The following is a 19,265-nucleotide window of genomic DNA, read 5'->3' on the forward strand; positions in this document are numbered from 1 at the left end:
TTTTGTTATTGTAACTAACGAAATAAACGTTTCAATGCTATATGTCAGTGTGTCCGCACCTTGTTCATGGGAATCGTAAATTTACTCACTAGTAATTTAAAAAAAAAACATTACTATTAGTAATAAAACAAAAAAATACTTCTTTCAATTTCCTTTCGCATAATCATTGTATAAGATTAAATTAAAATGAATTTAACACCGGTTCGAAATATACATTCAATAGAAAAATAACTCAGTAATTACTCTTCCACCAATTAAATTACACAGATATGTAAAATGACCAACACATTTTTATATTAAATAATGAACAGGTACGTCATTAATTCACAGAACTTTGTTTTTTTTTTTGTGGTATATGTTGGCGGACGAGCAAATGGGCCACCTGAGGGTAAGTGGTCACCACCGCCCTTAGACAATGGCGCTGTAAGAAATATTAACCTTAACCATTCCTTACATCGCCATTGCGCTGTCAACCTTGGAATCTAAGATTGTCCCTTGTGCCTGTAGATACACTGGCTCACTCGCCCTTCAAACCGGAACACAATAATACTGAGTACTGTTGTTTAGCGGTAGAATATCTGACGAGTGAGTGGTACCTCGGGCTTGCATAAATCCCTACCACTTATAAATATGTACCGAATGTTTGTTTAAAAACTTAACTTAGTAACAAGTATTTTAAGAGATAACGTTTCTATATAATTTCTGGCAAAGTCTACAATATATTATAACATCTCCATGTAATGTGAAACATTTTTTAAATTGAGCCATAAAATGAAGTCTTACCGAGCTACCTGGCTAACAGAGAAGAGAATTTAATAAAGTAACGTGTATTTTTACCATGAATTATTCTGCAAGGTATGTTTTGTATTTTTTTAATACCGACCGAATCAAAGTCATTTTATCCGGCTTAAGGCAAGAAATGTATTCGTATAATTTATTGAATTTCTTTATGTTGTTACTTTATTTGAGACGTTATCTTAAATCACATTAGCATTACAATAAACCGAGATAGTCCGGTAGATAGAACACGGAGAATAATCCAAAGGTTGCAGATTCTAATCTGAACGAGTCCCACAAATGAATATTTTGTTTCGTTCCATTCATACGCGGAATCACATTTGATGACATACCATATGGCGTTCCAAGCACATTGAACTTCAATAAATACTATATGTGCTACAAGTAACTTAAATAGTCATAATATTTATATACAAAATTTAAAATTTTTAAAAATTATCACCGTAACTGTACGCCTTGCATATCAGTAACGAAGGTTATCGAAACAGTTAAAAAAAATAAAGAAAATCAATAAATAAATATTGATTTCATTAAATAAAACATTGTTCTGTTAATATATTACGTAGTCAATTATTTGAATTGTATACGCACCGCACGTGCACAAGTAAGTAGAGAGGAGGCATGACGGCGTGAAAGAGCGTAAAGCCGTTTGCCGTCACGGCATACGAATCGATGTTACTCCTAAGAAGCGCCAATAATATCACGAACATAATAATATTAATAGTAGGTATGGCATTTATAATGAAAATGGGGATGGTTAAGGTTTTTATATTATTTTGGAAAAGCGAAAGGCCGAAACACCCACCCGGTCAAGTGGTAATTTTCAAGCATAGACAGGCAGTGTAAATAAACCACTTCTTACACCGTCAAAGCGCCAACCACGAGATATAAGATGTTATGTACATTATGCCCGTAATTACACTGACCATTGAAACCGGAACGTAGCCATACAAAGTATAATGTTTTGTGGTACCATTGAGGTTACGTAATTATGGCAAAGTAAATATTACAACTCATTGTCTGTCGTTGAAAAATAATCACACAAGATTGGTCGGTTTGCCTCCATTAGAGTTTTCATTTATTTTCTGATAATATTGTTCCAAAAAAAATGCCGATCATATTGATTAGGTCCCGTTCACATGTATGATGTTATAAAACAAAGACGTAATAGTTTTACTTTCGAGTCGAAATTCGACCGTCAGTCGCTGCTAATAAAAATATAAAAGGTACATTAATTCGAAAGGTAGCAAAAATGAGGCTAAACCATACGATACCTTGTCATAGCTACAATATGAAACAAAAAAAAAAAAAAACTAATTCAATATCATTGGTTTTTAATTTCATATACAACATAATAAACATAATAAACATAAATACGTCATGGCTTGACGTGTGTTTTCATTGGTAGAAAGAACGTAAACTATGAATGTTTCATATTAAATATAAAAATAAAAACATGTTAGTATGTATTTTTTAAAATTAATATAACATATTATATAAAAATATTATATCTGCACTCCTAATTTCACACACCTCCGTTCATGTAATTTCCTTAAAAACAATGATTAATATATTTGACGGCGCATGCGTAGCGCCATATGTTGAATTACGTCGGAACTAGATTTGACAACTAATCGTCACTGTCAAAATCTAGCGGAGCGTCGTTTGGATGGTTAGCGCACACAGAATGGCGGCATTCGACTGGGAAGAGAAACCGTCATAGTAAATGCACCACAAAGTAAACCCGTGTAATCCACGATAGTTTTTGTTAATTTCGATTCATTTGTGATATAAAGTGAATATTGAGACTATTAATTTGATTATTGGACTAAAGACTGATTTTAATTTTATTTGAAGAAGTATATTGATTATACAATCGATTTTGACGTTTTATCTTGTTATTCAATTACATCTAGAAGTCACGAATCATGGCTAATCCTGACAATGGTGATATCTCGACTTTATATTAATAAAATAGTCGTTTATAATATTTACTGGCATTCAAAACGAAAGCATAAATTCCGTTGATATTTTTATTTAAAAAAATACGATACATTTATACATGTGGTACGACAGTAAAATGGAAGAGTCGGAATACGCCCTGGAAGTTACGTCTTTTTTTTATTTATGAGAAACAAAAGAGCTAAAAGACTTCTCGGGAAGTGCCCTACACAAGAGAATCGTGTAAATTCGTGAAGAGTTCTTGACTGAAGACATGTTGTACTAAGCAAATAAGAAAATGTTACTAGGCATGGTATTCGTGATACAATATTTCCGTTATACATTTATTGGGGTGATCGGGAATTTAATATGGTTTTCACGTCCGTGCGACAATTGACAAATTAAGTTCTCAATTCATTTCAAAATTAATTATTTTTGGCTTTGCATTATACTTTTCTTGAACTTAAATAGCCGTTGTTAATCTTTGATTTTATTTATTGATTGTTACAATTGAAAATTTAGGGTCAGGAATTGATTGCCAAATATTATTAAAAAATACTAGGTAGAATTAATCAAGATGGTCCAGTGGTCGGAACATATGATTAGATCATGACACGTGATGCTTAACCGAAGATTGCTGGTTCATATCCGGAAAAGTGCTACTGAACTTTCGTACGTTTAGTGTTAATTGTGAAAATGAGGAGCAAGCATTGACGAAATTACATCATAAGCGTATGGAGCCTCAACAGCGCAATGGTTTCAGCGATGTAAAAAATGTCGCAGGATCGATTATTATTCTCTGTTGTCCCTAACATAAGCTTTAGGTTTAAATGGAGGAATATTAATAATTATAGTAACTTATAGACGTCATTGCTACCGCTGTTTAAAAACGTGGAAAGAAATTGAGTCATTTACTCAGTAATGGAACATCTACACTGTTATTCTTAATTACTTACCAAAAAAAAAAAAATACAAAATATTTTGTAAGTGTTTAACTGTTGTAAAGTCGCAGTCGCGGTCCGTGCCCCACTCGACTCTATATATTTAAGACTCAAAATGTATAAAATAAAGGTTTGTTTATTGACATACACGTTTCGCTCGTAACAAACTTAATACCGTCAATTCAAAGCACGTCGTGTCTTTATTAAGATATCGAGTATGACGAGTTTGTACAGCGATCGATGTTGGACAAAGGCGTCTTTTCATCGAAGCTTTTTTTTCTCTACTCATATTTACACCTATGCTACAAAATGCGGATCAGAATAGATTTTCCACCGGTTATAGGCTTTGTGCAGGCCAGTCTGGGTAATTCACTCGTAAACTTCAATATGTGTGTGAGTGAGCCAGTGTAAGAAAAGGCGTGTAGGGTATATAACCGTGTTAGATGTCACGTTTGGTAATTGTTGCGACTAACAACTTAAATAAAGTTTTATACACACTAAGTAGAGAAGCTAACTTAAATGCATATCACTCAATATAAGATTATATTAAAGATTAGTAACGTGGAATTGAATTTATTAATTTCTAGGCCGGATATATGAAGAATTAATTGTTCTTTACTGGCATACTATGTGATTAAACTGATGGAAATGTGTAACTACTGAGTTTCTTGCCGGTTCTTCGCGGTAGAATCTACTTTCCGAACCAGTGGGAGCTTTAAATTTAATTCAACACTGTAAAATGACGATTCAAAAGTGGTTTTATGAGCTATAAATTTATCTATTAGTCTGTTCATAAAAAAATCCTACTTAATGTTAATATAACGATTATTCATAAATTTTTAAGTGATCAATAATATACGTTAATAAATATTAAACCGTATTATTTTTTCTAATACATCAAATAGAAGGAATAAACAAAGATCAACATACATACATCTTCATGAAAATAAAAATAAAATGAATATCATTGTGATATTATTCTACTATTTGAATCTTGTGTTTATTTTGCATAGAGGCTATATTGCAAGGCGGGTTCAGTGCAAACTGATATTGTAGTGCAAGCATGCAGCAAACACGAAGCAATGAAAGTAAATAAGGTATATCAGCCTGTAAATAAATATAAAATATTTTCTATTGCTAGTCGGAAATGTACTCTTCAGATTATTCGTTCAATAATGAGGATCATGTTGCGGTAAAACAGCTATAACGTCGATAGAAAAAGGAAATCTATATTGAGTGTTCTTTTTTTAAATTATATTTGTTCGTCAGAAGTTTTTTTTTTTTATTTTTGACCGACGAAATTAATTATTAGAAGCCAAAATCTAAATATCGTTTCCAAGCTGTTTTGAATCGTAAATTTGTAAATTTTACTAATATTGGTTCGGTATATACGTAGATTTTACCAAACGAACAGCAAAAAACTCAACAGTTACTATTTTATATCAAGTATTAATATTAAGTAACGTGGATAAGTTAATTACATACATTTTTTTTTACAATTTGTATGACAAACAATCAATAATACTAAGTATTTTTATACATAACATAACATAAATACATAATCAGCCTGTAAATTTCCCACTGCTGGGCTAAGGCCTCCTCTCCCGTTGAGGAGAAGGTATGGAGCATATTCCACCACGCTGCTCCAATGCGGGTTGGTGGAATACACATGTGGCAGAATTTCGTTGAAATTAGACACATGCAGGTTTCCACGCGATGTTTTCCTTCACCGCCGATCACGAGATGAATTATAAACAAATTAAGCACATGTAAATTCAGTGGTGCCTGCCTGGGTTTGAACCCGAAATCATCGGTTAAGATGCACGCGTTCTAACCACTGGGCCATCTCGGCTCAGTATTTTTATAGACTATTTATATATTTATGTTATGAGTAGGCGAATGGAAAAATATGCGTGTTTTGCGGTAGAATATCCGATGAGTGCTTCCTACCCAGGTTTGCACAAAGCACTACCACTACGAAATATAACCATGCCAATCAAATTATATTTATTATATATGCTATTTTTTTTATTTAAAAGATTTATATTTATTACTAAACATTAAAAGTGCGTTCAAATAATGACTGACAACTGTTACAAGCTTGTGGACCTCGTATTAGGATACACAACACACAATCATATGGCATGCTTGTATAAATAAACTAACCTAACCTCACCTCACCTCACCAAAGTCATTAGTCAAGTGCTTTTAACCATGTATCAAGTCAAAAGTAATTTTGACCAAAGGAGGGTTCCGACTGTAACACATTCACTAAAAATACGAATGTATTTAACGATTTTGTATATCACTTATTTTCCGCGAAGCAGGAATAATGGTAGCGCAACGAAAAAGGGGACAAAAGATTAATTGAAAATCGATATGGGGACATACCTTTGAATCTATCAAAATACATTCAGTTTGCTTCGAAATGATAACGGACCAGAATTATAATGTCAGTCATGATTAATGTAGAGTTACGACACATTTTATTGACTATTCCGGAATGGTGACTCCGCAAACCCGCCTATCAAAAGTCCGCTTTGATTGTTTCTAATGACTTTTTAAATACCTATTGAACGATTAACAAAAAACGTATTTAATATATATTCATTTTAAAAATGGAAATTTTGCAAGTTTTTAATGTACGTATCGCTTTTGTATGAAACGATATTTAGAATAATGTTATAAACGCGAAAGTAATGATCTGTCTGTTTGTTATATCATAACATCTACAGCACTGAACGGATCTTAATGAAATTTAAAATTGGAACAGCCTGAGGCTCGGATACAATCATATAAATAAGGCATATAAATTATGGAATCAACGGAGATTATTGCAACGTTTTCATAACAATAGTTTAGAAATGTAATTAAATTGAATCGAGCACGATCAGCGATTTTTTAATTACTCCTAATCCGTTATAAAGCCACTGAAAAGGATACAATGAAGGTACCAAGGTTGCTACTAAATCAAAACAAACTTTAGCCGGGATCCCTTTATATAACTTTCTAAATAACGGCGAACAATCTTTTTCATTAAAAATCCCCACGAACCTGATTATTAGGGAAGTAAAACGCCTCCGGAGAGTTTGCGAATACTCGATTTTCGGCGAAGATTTTCGCGGGGTCAAACTTGGGAATGTTAACAGATAATTACGGCTAAGTTTTAGCTAGCACGAGACATTTAACAGATGCTTTATTCGGGAGAACGCGGCTGCGAGCGTACAATGAATGCTAATGAGATCGTCGGCCAAGGGAATATCGCCCTTCGTGCATAGAGAAGTCAGTCCCGGATGGTTTACACGATAACTACGTTTGGGCTTTTGGAACGCACCCGTTAACACATTTGGACTCGTGTCTAAGGTTAATTATATTAGCTTTAAAGAATACGCGGTGCTGTTATAAAACAATACATTGTTTTAAGTATCCAGATCAGACTCGAATAGAAATTTAAATGATTATTATATTTGTTGATTTATTTTAAATACAATAATATAAAGTTCACGGTTGTCCCGTCAATAGCTACTTAAAATACGCAATATCTGGCATAAGTCTCATACGGATTGGTTGAATAGTTGTTCATTTATGACAGATACATGACAAAGATAGTTAGTGCTTTTTATTAAATACGAAAGTTTCATTCCCTTCGCTTCAGCAGTGTTAGTAAATAACATAAATGAAAACAACAAAGTCGCGCCCATCCACTACAACGACCTATAAACTTACCTCCCTTCAAACTTTTATTTACTTGTTGATAAAAAAAAAAATCCTTTTAGAGAGATGAATATTATTACTTAGAACTTGTCATTCGAGAAAATGTTACAAAAAATAAGAGATGTACGAGGAAAATTAATCGAATGGATATGTCTAAACGTTCATGACGTAATCATAATTATCTTAATGACATTATAATGTATGTGATTTCGTACATTTATTACGGACTAACATTGACTATTACTTGGTGGTAGGGCTCTGTGCAAGCCCGCCTGGGTAGGTACCATACACTCATCACATATTCTACCGCTAAACAGCAGCGTTGTTGTGTTCCGGTTTGAAAGGTGAGTGGTAACTACAGGCACAAGGGACGTAACATCTTAGTTCCCAAGGTTGGTGGCGCATTGGTGATGTAAGAAATGGTTAATATTTCTTACAACGCCATTGTCTATGGGCGGTGGTGACCACTTACCATCAGGTGGCCCATTTTCTCGTCCGCCTACCGATTACATAAAAAAAAAAATATTGACTAACATTTCGAATTCCAGTTTGAGTAAAAAAAAAGTTCCAGTTTGAGCCAAAAAAATGGGTCTTTCTATTTAAATTCTCAATACCGAGACTGGAAGTTGGAAGGGTGTGAACTCCTGTCTCGGAAAGCAAGGAAAGCCGTTGGTTCTGCACCTGAACTCTTTCCGTTCGCATCAAATTTACCGTCGATTATTAGAGTGAGGGAACAGAGTGTGCACCTGTATTTCCGCACAAACTTGTGCACTATTATTTGTTCTGTGTGTTGAACGCCGTGTCCAATGATGTTTGAACGGCAGAATATAGAGGACAACGAACTAATATCATATTATATTCATATATTTTTTATTAAAATAATATAAACACCAAGAGGAATTTAACTCACAATAATAAAAAAATACGTACACGAAATAGTTTCGCTGTCGTCAAAATTGGCCGACGGGTTATTGACACAGAAATTGAAGTGACTCAAACTAGTGTCTAAATTACGATCCGATAACCAAAGACGTCTTATGCTAATGCTTTATAAATATGCTATACTAAAAATATAATTATAATGGTATTATTATATACATAATAAATACTAACCACCCTCGTTACACAGGTTGCTACAAAAAAAAACCTCGTTACACGACCAGTACAGGGTGGTACAAAAAACGTTTATATAATGCATACAACTCTATTTGTTTATGCAGCGCATGCCGGTAAAGCCGTCGTGATTCTTTTCAACATCTACAACAATCGTCACATATCAGCAAATTCACCTAAAACCTCATGAATCACTCCGTCCATTAATGAAAACCGTTTAAGTATACATTCGGTAGTTTTTGAGTTTATCACGTGCAAACAAACAGACATGACGGAAACGGCGTAGGAACTTTGTTTACAATATGTAGAGCTTCAATAACTCAATTTTTTGGTACATTTACTACAACAACATGTAAATCTTAATTAAAAACGAATTCGTTAATTCCATATCGGATTCTAAGACAGTACAATTTAAAAGATATATTGTATACTAAGTCAATTGTATTTAGCTAACAAAGGATTAGTTACCAGACGTAACAGGTTTATAATACAGCTTAGACTTAATCATATTAATGTTAAGGATTCGAATTAGTGCACGTGTATTACTCTAATCGTAATTGTACACCAGAGGCCCAGTGTATCTTAGATGAATATTATAGCTTCAAATCCAAGTAAACATCAACGAATTTCTTTAAGCTTCATTTGTGTCTCAAATTGATTGATAAATCAGCCACTGTGTATCAGCGTGGTCCAAACTTTCTTATCATTGGCAACCTTTTGGGATATTTACAGGCGGTTCATTTTTGGGTTCCCTCAACTGGTGTCACCGTATAGAGGTGTGAGCCAGTGTTATTACAGGCGAAAGGCGCTTTGTTGGTGTAAAGTTAAAATTTCTCACAGTACCAAATGAAAATACGTATTAACCATTTCATTTATAACCAAATTTGTTCACCTTTAATCTTTATTCCGTTCCTTTGGAACCAGGAACTTGAAACCATCAAAACCTAAGACAAATTCATTTATATATATTTATGTGCCGATACATCGATGAGGGACATGTTTATTTGTGTGGCGGTGAAAATAATTAAGTATCTTTTGTCTTAAATAGACAATGTCTATGGATCCGTGGTCCATGCCTTACGATGGACCATCAAGTGGGTCGTTTTGTCTCTTATTACAAATTAACAAAATATACATATACAATGTCTTGACACATTTAAGAGTTAAATCGTTCTATAAACAAATGTAATTCGAAGTGTTTCGAAGAATTGTGTATATAGTACGTACTAATTACGAAGTTTGTAAATTAATGAATTAGAAGTTCACATTAAAATATATACATATGTATATTTATGACTTCAATTCTATTCATAACAAACACATCATTAATAAATTGATTTAAGTAGTAAATAAAAAATTACCACATAAAAATTTTATTAGGTTTTCTTAGCAGTTCTTCTCGGTCCACAAAATACACACATATTTTTGATATGTTCATATATTGTTAAAACAAACGCTGAATATGTTATACTCGTATAAATTAAGCCACCGTTGATAAATGCGTCGAAACTCTCTGCAATTCTGAGGTATTATTTAGTTTTACATTGCGAAATGAGGCGAGTCCATTCCAACAATCTCAGTTTCAGAAACGAGGAGATCTGAGCAATTTACATGAGTTGTTAGCGCTATGCATCCTTCCGTACGTCACGGCCCAATTAATTTTATACGGAAACGGATACATGAGCGAGGCGCAAATGGGCTCATCACACGTACAATTCACTGTCTATCCATACGTAAGCCGTTGTCGAATAGTAATTTTAAACTAGATGGCGTTAGTGGTTGATAACATCACGCCAACGTTATTTCTTTCTCAGGCGGTATAGGTCTAAAAGAATTTTTATACTAAATCAACTGTGAGATCAAAGTTTAATGATAAATATCCTCTAGTATTTTAGATTTGATAAATTTTATGTATCGATTCATCGATTTGAATATAAATATAATATATAATTATATACTAAAATAATCATTCTAAATCATGTCGTTGGAATCAGGGACAACCATTGTATAAACACGGTTTCCGACTCCGTAAAGTCAATACATTCTCAGAGTAAATTACTCGTTTCTAAAGTAAAATTCGGTAGATATTTTTAACTTAGATAAATGAATTAAAACGTCTCATTAAAATATCTTAACAGATAAGGCTTATGACACAATAGTTAGTATTAGTTGATTTCCAATTGATATTATTTTACAATGTTAGAATATTGAATAAAAAAGGGTTTTTGTAAGGCTTTCTGAAATAAGGGTTAATAGGGGAATAAGGTAGGGTTTTGTAGAAGATTGGGTAGGAGTACTCATCCTAATTCTACCGACAAGCAATACCGTTGTTGAGTTCCGGTTAGAGTGAGCCAGTGACTACAGTTAAATGATTAAATGGTTAATTCATTGTCTACAGTAGATAGTGACCACTTACACACAAGTATATAAAATATCGATAAAAAATATTAAAATCGTACTTTGTTAGTATAGAGTGTAGACTAACAAAGTACGATTTGTCAATTGCAAATAAACAATAAGTGAATACGTTTATTAATTCAGCGCAGGCGACTGAAGGGCAAGGGCTCGGCCATTAGCTGCATTATGCAAGAGCAATGCGCTCTGCATATGAATATTACCGATTGAAGACAATGTTACAACGGGCCAGCGTTACAACCGGTAACGGTTTGCAACTTTGTACGCAACTTTTATTATACTTTTTAGTATCGCTCATTTATTACGAAGCATCTTTAATGTATCTACAATATTATATAACACGAACCATACACTAAAATGATAGATAAACACGATTTAAACTACAAATGTGCAATTCTACTTGGTGGTAGGACTTTAGTCATTATATATTCTACCGCCAAGCAGCAATACCGTTGTGTTCCGATTTTTTTATTAATAGTTAATGTTAGTTATCAATCCAATCTATACAGACAGTGGTGGCCCATTACTCGCCAACGATGGTTATAAAATAATTGTTTGTTTAGAGGCGATTTGATGTATACTAGTGTTCACTCTGTGGTCGAAATTTGAACATTATCATTATTGAAAATATGCCTCGCTATTATTTTTATTGTTCTAAATAAAACAATAAGAAAATCGGTCGACAAACAGAAGGAAAAGCAGAACTGTTCTTTGTCTATTTGTAATAAAGTAACTATCCGTCCCGGCTTCACACCGGTACTACAGGATCTATATACCTACCTTCCTATATTCATACCTTCTAGATTGAAAAACAAACAAAAACATTTTTTATTGTTCTTGCGGGCTATGAAAATTCAAATCTTCGGCTTTTCTCTACAATAATATGCATGTATTATACATATAAACATTCTTGAATCAACTTTTTATTGATGAAAACCGCATTAGAATACGTTGCGTAGTTTAAAATACCTAAGCGTACAGACTACGGAAAGTGACTTTGTTTTATACTACGTATAGATATAGTATATTTAAAAACATGCAGGTTTCCTCACGTTTGTTGCTAAACGCGAGATGAATTACTAATAAATTTAAGCATCTTAAACTCGATCTCTTGTTAAAATTCACGTATTCTATCTACTAGACAACCTAAACTCTCTTACATTTCGAAACTAAAAATTCACTCCTATGACCTAATAAAAGTAAAAAGTAAAGTAACAGCTGCTGGGCCACCCCTCCCTTTGAGGAGAAGGTTTTTGGAGCTTATTCCACCGCGCTGTTCCAATGCGGGTTCATGGATTCATTGAAATTGAACACACGCAGGTTTCCTCACGATGTTCTCTTTGACCGCTGAGCACGAGGTGAGTTATAAACACTTAATGCAGCGGTGCTTACCTGAGTTTGAACTCGCGATCATCGGTTAAGATTCACGCGTTCTAACGACTAGGCCATCTGCACTCTCTTCTATAATATAGTAAGACGTAATTATTTCTCATCGCCGGCGCCAAGAACAGAATCGAATGTTTATCGCGAGATCGCCTCTGCTACTTTTAAAATATAATAAGTACTACACCTGATGTTTTTCACTCGCCGAAAGCGGCACTTGTAAATCACTGGTTACTCGAGTTGCTTATAGAAACAGAATTTATTTTAGAAACCAAAATTTAAACGCAATAACAGTAGAACTTATGAATTTATTTTCGGATCTGAAACATTTTATATTAAAAAATAATATAAAATTAGAGAATTCAAATTTACTTCATTCAAAATACTTTCAATACCAAATAAATTAATATATTACCACCATTGAATAGACCCAGACTAAACAGTAACAGCCTGTAAATTTCCCGCTGCTGGGCTAAGGCCTCCTCTCCCTTTGAGGAAAGGGCTTGGAGCATATTCCTAAGACTAAGCTCAACGCTTATTTATAAGTAGAAGTAGTAATCTTGAACTTTTATATCTCTTACTCTTTTAACTCTATATTTTTATTGTTATTAAAATAACAGGTTACCTGTCCTTTCCTTTCCTTTGGGAAAGGTTTAATAATAAATACACAGAAATAATCAAAAAGGATAATCGCATTATATTGTATTTTAAATTAAAAAAAGCATTAAGGAATGTTTGAAAGAGAACACAAAACAAATTACGTCGGGTATACGGTAAGACGTATTCCCGGCTGGCGGTGGGAAGCGCTTGACGCGGGATTACTATGATTGAGTTATAAAAACATTTGCGTATATTACATGTTAAAGAAATAACGTAACGTAACTACCACACCATAATTGTATACGAGCTGAGGATTACCGGTACAGCGTAGGTTGCTGTTAACGCACGTCACATTCAACTACTTCGTACGTTCGTACTTTTTTTTTTAATTAGACAAGTACTGTGTTACGTTTCATAACACAATTCAATCTATACTAATATTATAAAGCTAAAGAGTTTGTTTGGTTGCTGTACGCGCTAATTTCAGGAACTGCTGGTCCAATTTTAAATTTTCAGGCATTGTTGGATAGCCCGTTTATAAAGGCTATAATATATTATAAAATTGAGATAATTATTTTGCGTATGGTACGTAAACAGTTCAAGTTTTACAAAAAATATGATAGAATCTATGATATAGCCGAGCGAAGTCGGATGAGCAGCTAGTCATAATATACTATATGATATTCTACTGCGCAATTTAATTAATATTAATTTTTATTATAATTCATCTAATTGAAAAAGCATTTTTTTTTTGTAAAAAAAATATAAAAAAAATTATCTAAAATAATATCAAAATTAAATTTTGATACATTATCAAATTTTAACTTTATATACAGTTCTAGTATCAAGGCATGCAACTTTACCGACTTACAAAACAAAACTGTATACACCTAGGTACGAGTATATAGTTATCATTTTGTTTTACATAAAATTATGAAACTGATCTCTTATATAATATTATTAATCCATTCGTTTCATTTGTTTTAACGACCCCTTTAATGTTTACAAAGTTGCGCATAGTTTAACGCCAGCTTCCTTTTAAGATATTATATTAAAGGCATTTAATATTAATTTGCTTACTCACGAAAACCTTAGCCTTTGTTGGTTTAAAACTTTGATATTGAATCACTGATACCTTTTTATCATTGTTCTTTCATGATAATAGACTTAAAATCACGTTATTAAATATATATGAATGTGTGTGTTTATCTATTTTAAATATAAATAACTATTATATATTAAATAGCTATTGACTTAAGTCTAGAACAAAAAGCAATGCTTTATATAAGTAACATAGTCATATTAAGCATAGCTTATAACACACGTTGCATAAACATTTTTTTTTTCTATTTTTAAATCGTCTTCAGCAAAAAAAAGTTTGTGCTAAATTTGAACTCTCTGTATAACGTTATACTAATGTTATTTATTTATACGAATAACTAACTACTGTCATGCCAGTTCTTAGTGATTTTCACATTCGAACCGGTGGTAACGCTAGACGATTTGATTTGCGTTTTTCAAATGATTGACTGTTTGAAAGATCGACACACACGTCATCCTCATAGGTACGATAGAAAATATTTTTTTATGTAAGAGTACACCAATATATTAGTAGGTCATATTCGATAAAAAACTACTAATAATTGTCATTGTTAAAAAGATTTGGGTCCATCACAATTGATTCTTGAACCTCTCGAATATAATAAATTACGTAAAGGGAAGCCTTTTATTAACCGTCATTCCCTTGCCTTTATTCACGCACGGGATCACTCTTGCAAAATGCAATTTACAATAAATTATCGAGATATTAATAAGTAGGTAGGTTAAGGGTTGAAAATAATGGCAGGACCATTCATCGTCAGATAAATTGCGAGGAGACACACTGTATTGAGATTACGTGCTTCAATATCCGGAATGAGCCGTCCCGGTGATTCGTCGGACGATAAATCGCTCGACTGCTCGACAAGCGAATCGGGCAACGTAAATTAGTGCGTGAAAAACTTTCGGACACATTTCGTGACGTCGTGAACGTTTGCTCGTAAAATTTCAACAGCTATCGCGATGAGGAAATTGCGGTAATCCGCTAACCTAATACTGGTCGCATTAGCGGATTTGCGAAGAAAACATCGTGTAATACTTTCGTGGAAGTCATTATTATTGTTGCTCAAATCAAAACGTCATTAAGTTTTTTTTTTATATATGTATTCGAATTTCAAAATATGGATTTCTTTCGTTCCAATGTTTGAGGTTGGCGGCGTATGGACGTTGTAGCGTATATATAATTAATATTCCTTAGAGTACCAATGTATGGACGGTGGTGACCATCTACCATTAGGTTCCCCAGATACATTCCACTTACCTATTTCAAATTTAACAAAAAACCATGAGTTTAGTAAACCATTCAAATAACATAGAAATATTAACATAAATATGTAAATATAATTCTATAACAGCTTCAAATCAAGCGACGATAATTATCACCCCGATCAACTAACCTTGCAAACAATGTTGAGCTGAAGGATCAAATTAACATTCATTCCTCAGTCGATTTAACAGATTAACGCCAATCTCGCTAACGCAGGTATTCGACGAACGCGACCGAACTGCAAAACTAGGGTACAGGCCTCAACAGTTAATCCTTCCCAAACTGCCATACCACATATATTTATTTAACTAATACATCTTAACCAACATCGATAGTTTATGGAAGACATTTCAAATTAGACCCTAATGCAGGACAATTCCAATGAAGTTAAGATATATTGTGTGGGAGAGTTCGAAAACTTAAGCCGTATAGCTCATTACCAACTTGGCTCAAATCTTTGCTCGAAGATCGCAAACTGTCCCTCTTTGATCTTAAAGCGACTAATTAATTGGGATAGGATAAATTAACTCAGAGTATTGATAAGATGTATTGCTTAAAATAACTCGATATTTAAGAGTAATTATAAGATTTCTATCAATACCATCAACGGCTTCGGTCAAAGACACGGTCCGTGAAACTGCACAGGTGATATAGTAAATAAATATGCACAAGCACTCTTTTAAGCAATTAGAGAGTCCATCACACGTGATCATCAGCCAATCAGACTAGACCAGCGATGCGGTGAAAGCAAACATTTTTATATATGAATTGAGTACACATATCTGATGCTAGTTATCGTCCGCGACTTTGCTACCATTTTATGTAAAGGTCGTCAGGCGTTAGGCACAGAAAAGTAGCCTTTGTAATTCTTGGAGTTCCAGCTTGTTAACGAAAATTCACCAAATTCACCGAAGGTTTGGCCGTGAAGGAGCAACAGATAGAGTAACTTTCGTATTTTTATTAGTCTCTATGACGTATTTTTGACTGATTTCAACCACGTACACCAAGCTCGAGGGCTCCTATTCAATTGAGCAGGATACACCACCGTATAGATCGCAAGTCTGTGCGCAAATACAAGTAAACGTCTCCCAGGTTCTCGTAATCCGATGGGATGACATATCCCACGAGACTGGAGAATATATGCATTCAGTTCAGTGACTCGTTAGCGTGAGAACTTCTGAACAGGTTCACCCAACAACTCTTCACTGACCCGCAGTTTGAACCCAGGACCTCGGTTCTAAATGTCAAATACATCTCAGTTTCAACAAATTTAAAATAAAAGAAAATTTGAATATAGAATGACAACAATTAGTATCATGATTGTAGTGTTTTAACAATGAAACAATATCGTATAGATATATCGAAACTAGGTCAATGAATATTCAATTCCAAAGTAATATAAATTAAGTAACATATATGTATGATTTGATTGACGTTTAATTAGTGCAGTGGTCATATAATGAATAAACATATATAGGTACAGGTCTTTGTTGCGGTACGGCTGTGTTTGTTTTAATATCAAGTAATAATAATTGCAAACAATATTTACACAATTTTATCTAATATATTTACACATACATATATGTATGGATTTTTTTTTTGGGTTTAATTTTGTACAAGAAATCCGAGACGGATGTTTGCGGATCACAGAATCAACATGACGATCAAATAAATTTCACGAATTACTGAACGCACGAATCGCCGGACGCATGCGTTTATATACCCATAAGTAAAAAAATGTTTTTACATAAATAAATATCATAAATCGTACTTGGTGGTAGGGCTTTATGTAAAAAAGCATCAAGTACCTACTCATCAGATATTCTACAGTCAAATAGAGTGGAAGGATGAGTGAGCCAGTGAAGCTACAGGCATACGGAACTTAACAACTTGGATCCCAAGGTTGCTTGCGAATTTGTGATGTATGGAATTGTTAATATTTCTTTCACGGCCAATGTTAAAGAGCGATCGTAAGGTCCGCCTACTTATATTATAAAGTAAAAAAAAGGAATAACAGGATTGACTTAAAAATTTCGAGAAATCGATGATTTTATGTTTGCTCATATGTTTGTTCATATCATATGATGATTTAAAAATAAGTTATAAGATATGTAGAATAATATGACACAGTAAAAAAATATATTTTGATATTATAGTGATAACATTTTTTTAATATAAAAATATTGCTAAGAAACACATACTGCTATTATAAAAGTTTGTAAATATTTCTTCGCTAGGCTAGGGCCCCCTTTCCCTTTGTAGCTAATTCCACTACATTACTCCAATGCACTGGTGAATAAATTTACTAGTAAAGTTTAATTATGCGTTTAACTATTTGAAATTAATACAAACTATTTGATCTATTTGATCCGACAAACACCTATCAAAATCAGACGTATTTCACGATTGTATTCAGAAGCTACTGAATTAAATAATTTCTAGTAATACATAATTGTATTATGATTTACATACAATTTAATTAATATTATAGGTAAATGTGTAGTTGTCGTCTGCGGCTTTACTCGCTTTTAAGGGGCTAGCCATCAGGTGTTAGAAGTAGTCTCTAGTCTAGTCCTACCTTGGAGTTTCAGTTTGCTTCATAATAAAATTAATAAAAGTCCTAAAATGTTTGAGTCCGTGGAGCTGATACTTGTTGTATCAGGCAGGATATATTATATAAGTTTAATTGGATTCAACTGACTACTGAGATTCTTGTCGGTTCTTCTCAGCAGAATCTACATTTCGAATCGGTGGTAGCATAACGTTAAATACAAATTCTGTAAAATGTCGATTCAAATGTACTTGTAAAGCTCTACTTGAATAAATTATATTTTGATTTTGATTGAAAACAACAATAGAAGATTAAATAATTTTATCATTTGAAGATAAAGTGACATTTCCATTTTTTGTAGTTTTAATATATTCAAGAGGCTGTCGATGTTGTACATAAGGCACAATGGTATTTTTTTTTATAAATGTTAGAAGGAAATTATGCCATACTTTTCGTTTTATTCAAAGCGTTTCGAGTTTCATTGCTCAACATAGAATAGAAAACCTTCAATATGGAGGGACTTTTCACAACTCTACCGCTAAATAGGAAACATTTTTAGGTTTCTCAGAATGGTCAGGAATGTGACACCCTAATTGTAAGGTTTTGCAGTTTCACGCTGCTCCAATACCACTTGGTGGATACACAAGTCATTTTAGGTCTTCGAATAGTGAGCTAGTAGAATTACAGGTACATGGGACATAACATCTTAGTTACCATACAGCGATCATCAGTCAGCCCATTTACCCGTCAGCCTGTCTATATTAAACAGTAAGTACAGAATGCAATCACCTATCCCTGAATTCAAAATTTCCAGCTTACATAATTGAATATCATATGCGCTCGTGGCATCAATTTTAATATTAATACCGATTTTACACGGTTCTGTACGAAATAGTTTAAAACAGTTTTTGGTAATAGGCATTTTCCACCACCCATACGACTTGTCTCACAACGCTCGTGTAACTAACTACACGTTAATTTTTTATAGTGCTCCGCACCTATTGTCAACCTCACATGTTTGTACAGCGCCAGGTTGCAAATATGTGTTAAAATTTACTTCCATATCAAAAACCCATTTAACGAAGTACGCGAAATTCGAAAACAGAACCGTTGAAACGTAAAATTGTAATACTTGGGCTATTGCCATTATTTTGTCGTAAAATGTTTTTTTAGTCGCGTTTCATTTCGAAAATTAAATGAGAATTTTTAATTATTTTTAATAAATTACTAATATCAGCCAATCGTAATTCATTTCTGGATATCGGCCTCTTCTAAAATGCACCAAAGCTCTCGGTGTTGAGGCTTGTATATAAAGTACTCACTTTCTTCAGAATATTCTAAAGTTTTTCTTAAGGGCCGAAATAATGATTTCTCCAAAACTCATTTATTTAATTTCTCGCGTTTTAGGGGTTGGTTGTAATGTGTTAGCCAAAAAAGTAAGCCA

The 19,265-nt window shown here is 33.4% G+C and overlaps 1 protein-coding gene across 12 annotated transcripts in view; it reads right to left on the reverse strand.

Annotated features, from left to right (window-relative positions):
- The window catches only part of LOC113393181 (polypyrimidine tract-binding protein 2), a 459,009-nt gene that overhangs the window by 161,084 nt on the left and 278,660 nt on the right, over nucleotides 1-19,265 (reverse strand). The window lies entirely within an intron of this gene.

This window comes from Vanessa tameamea, chromosome 6, assembly GCF_037043105.1.
Source record: "Vanessa tameamea isolate UH-Manoa-2023 chromosome 6, ilVanTame1 primary haplotype, whole genome shotgun sequence".
Taxonomy (NCBI): domain Eukaryota; kingdom Metazoa; phylum Arthropoda; class Insecta; order Lepidoptera; family Nymphalidae; genus Vanessa; species Vanessa tameamea.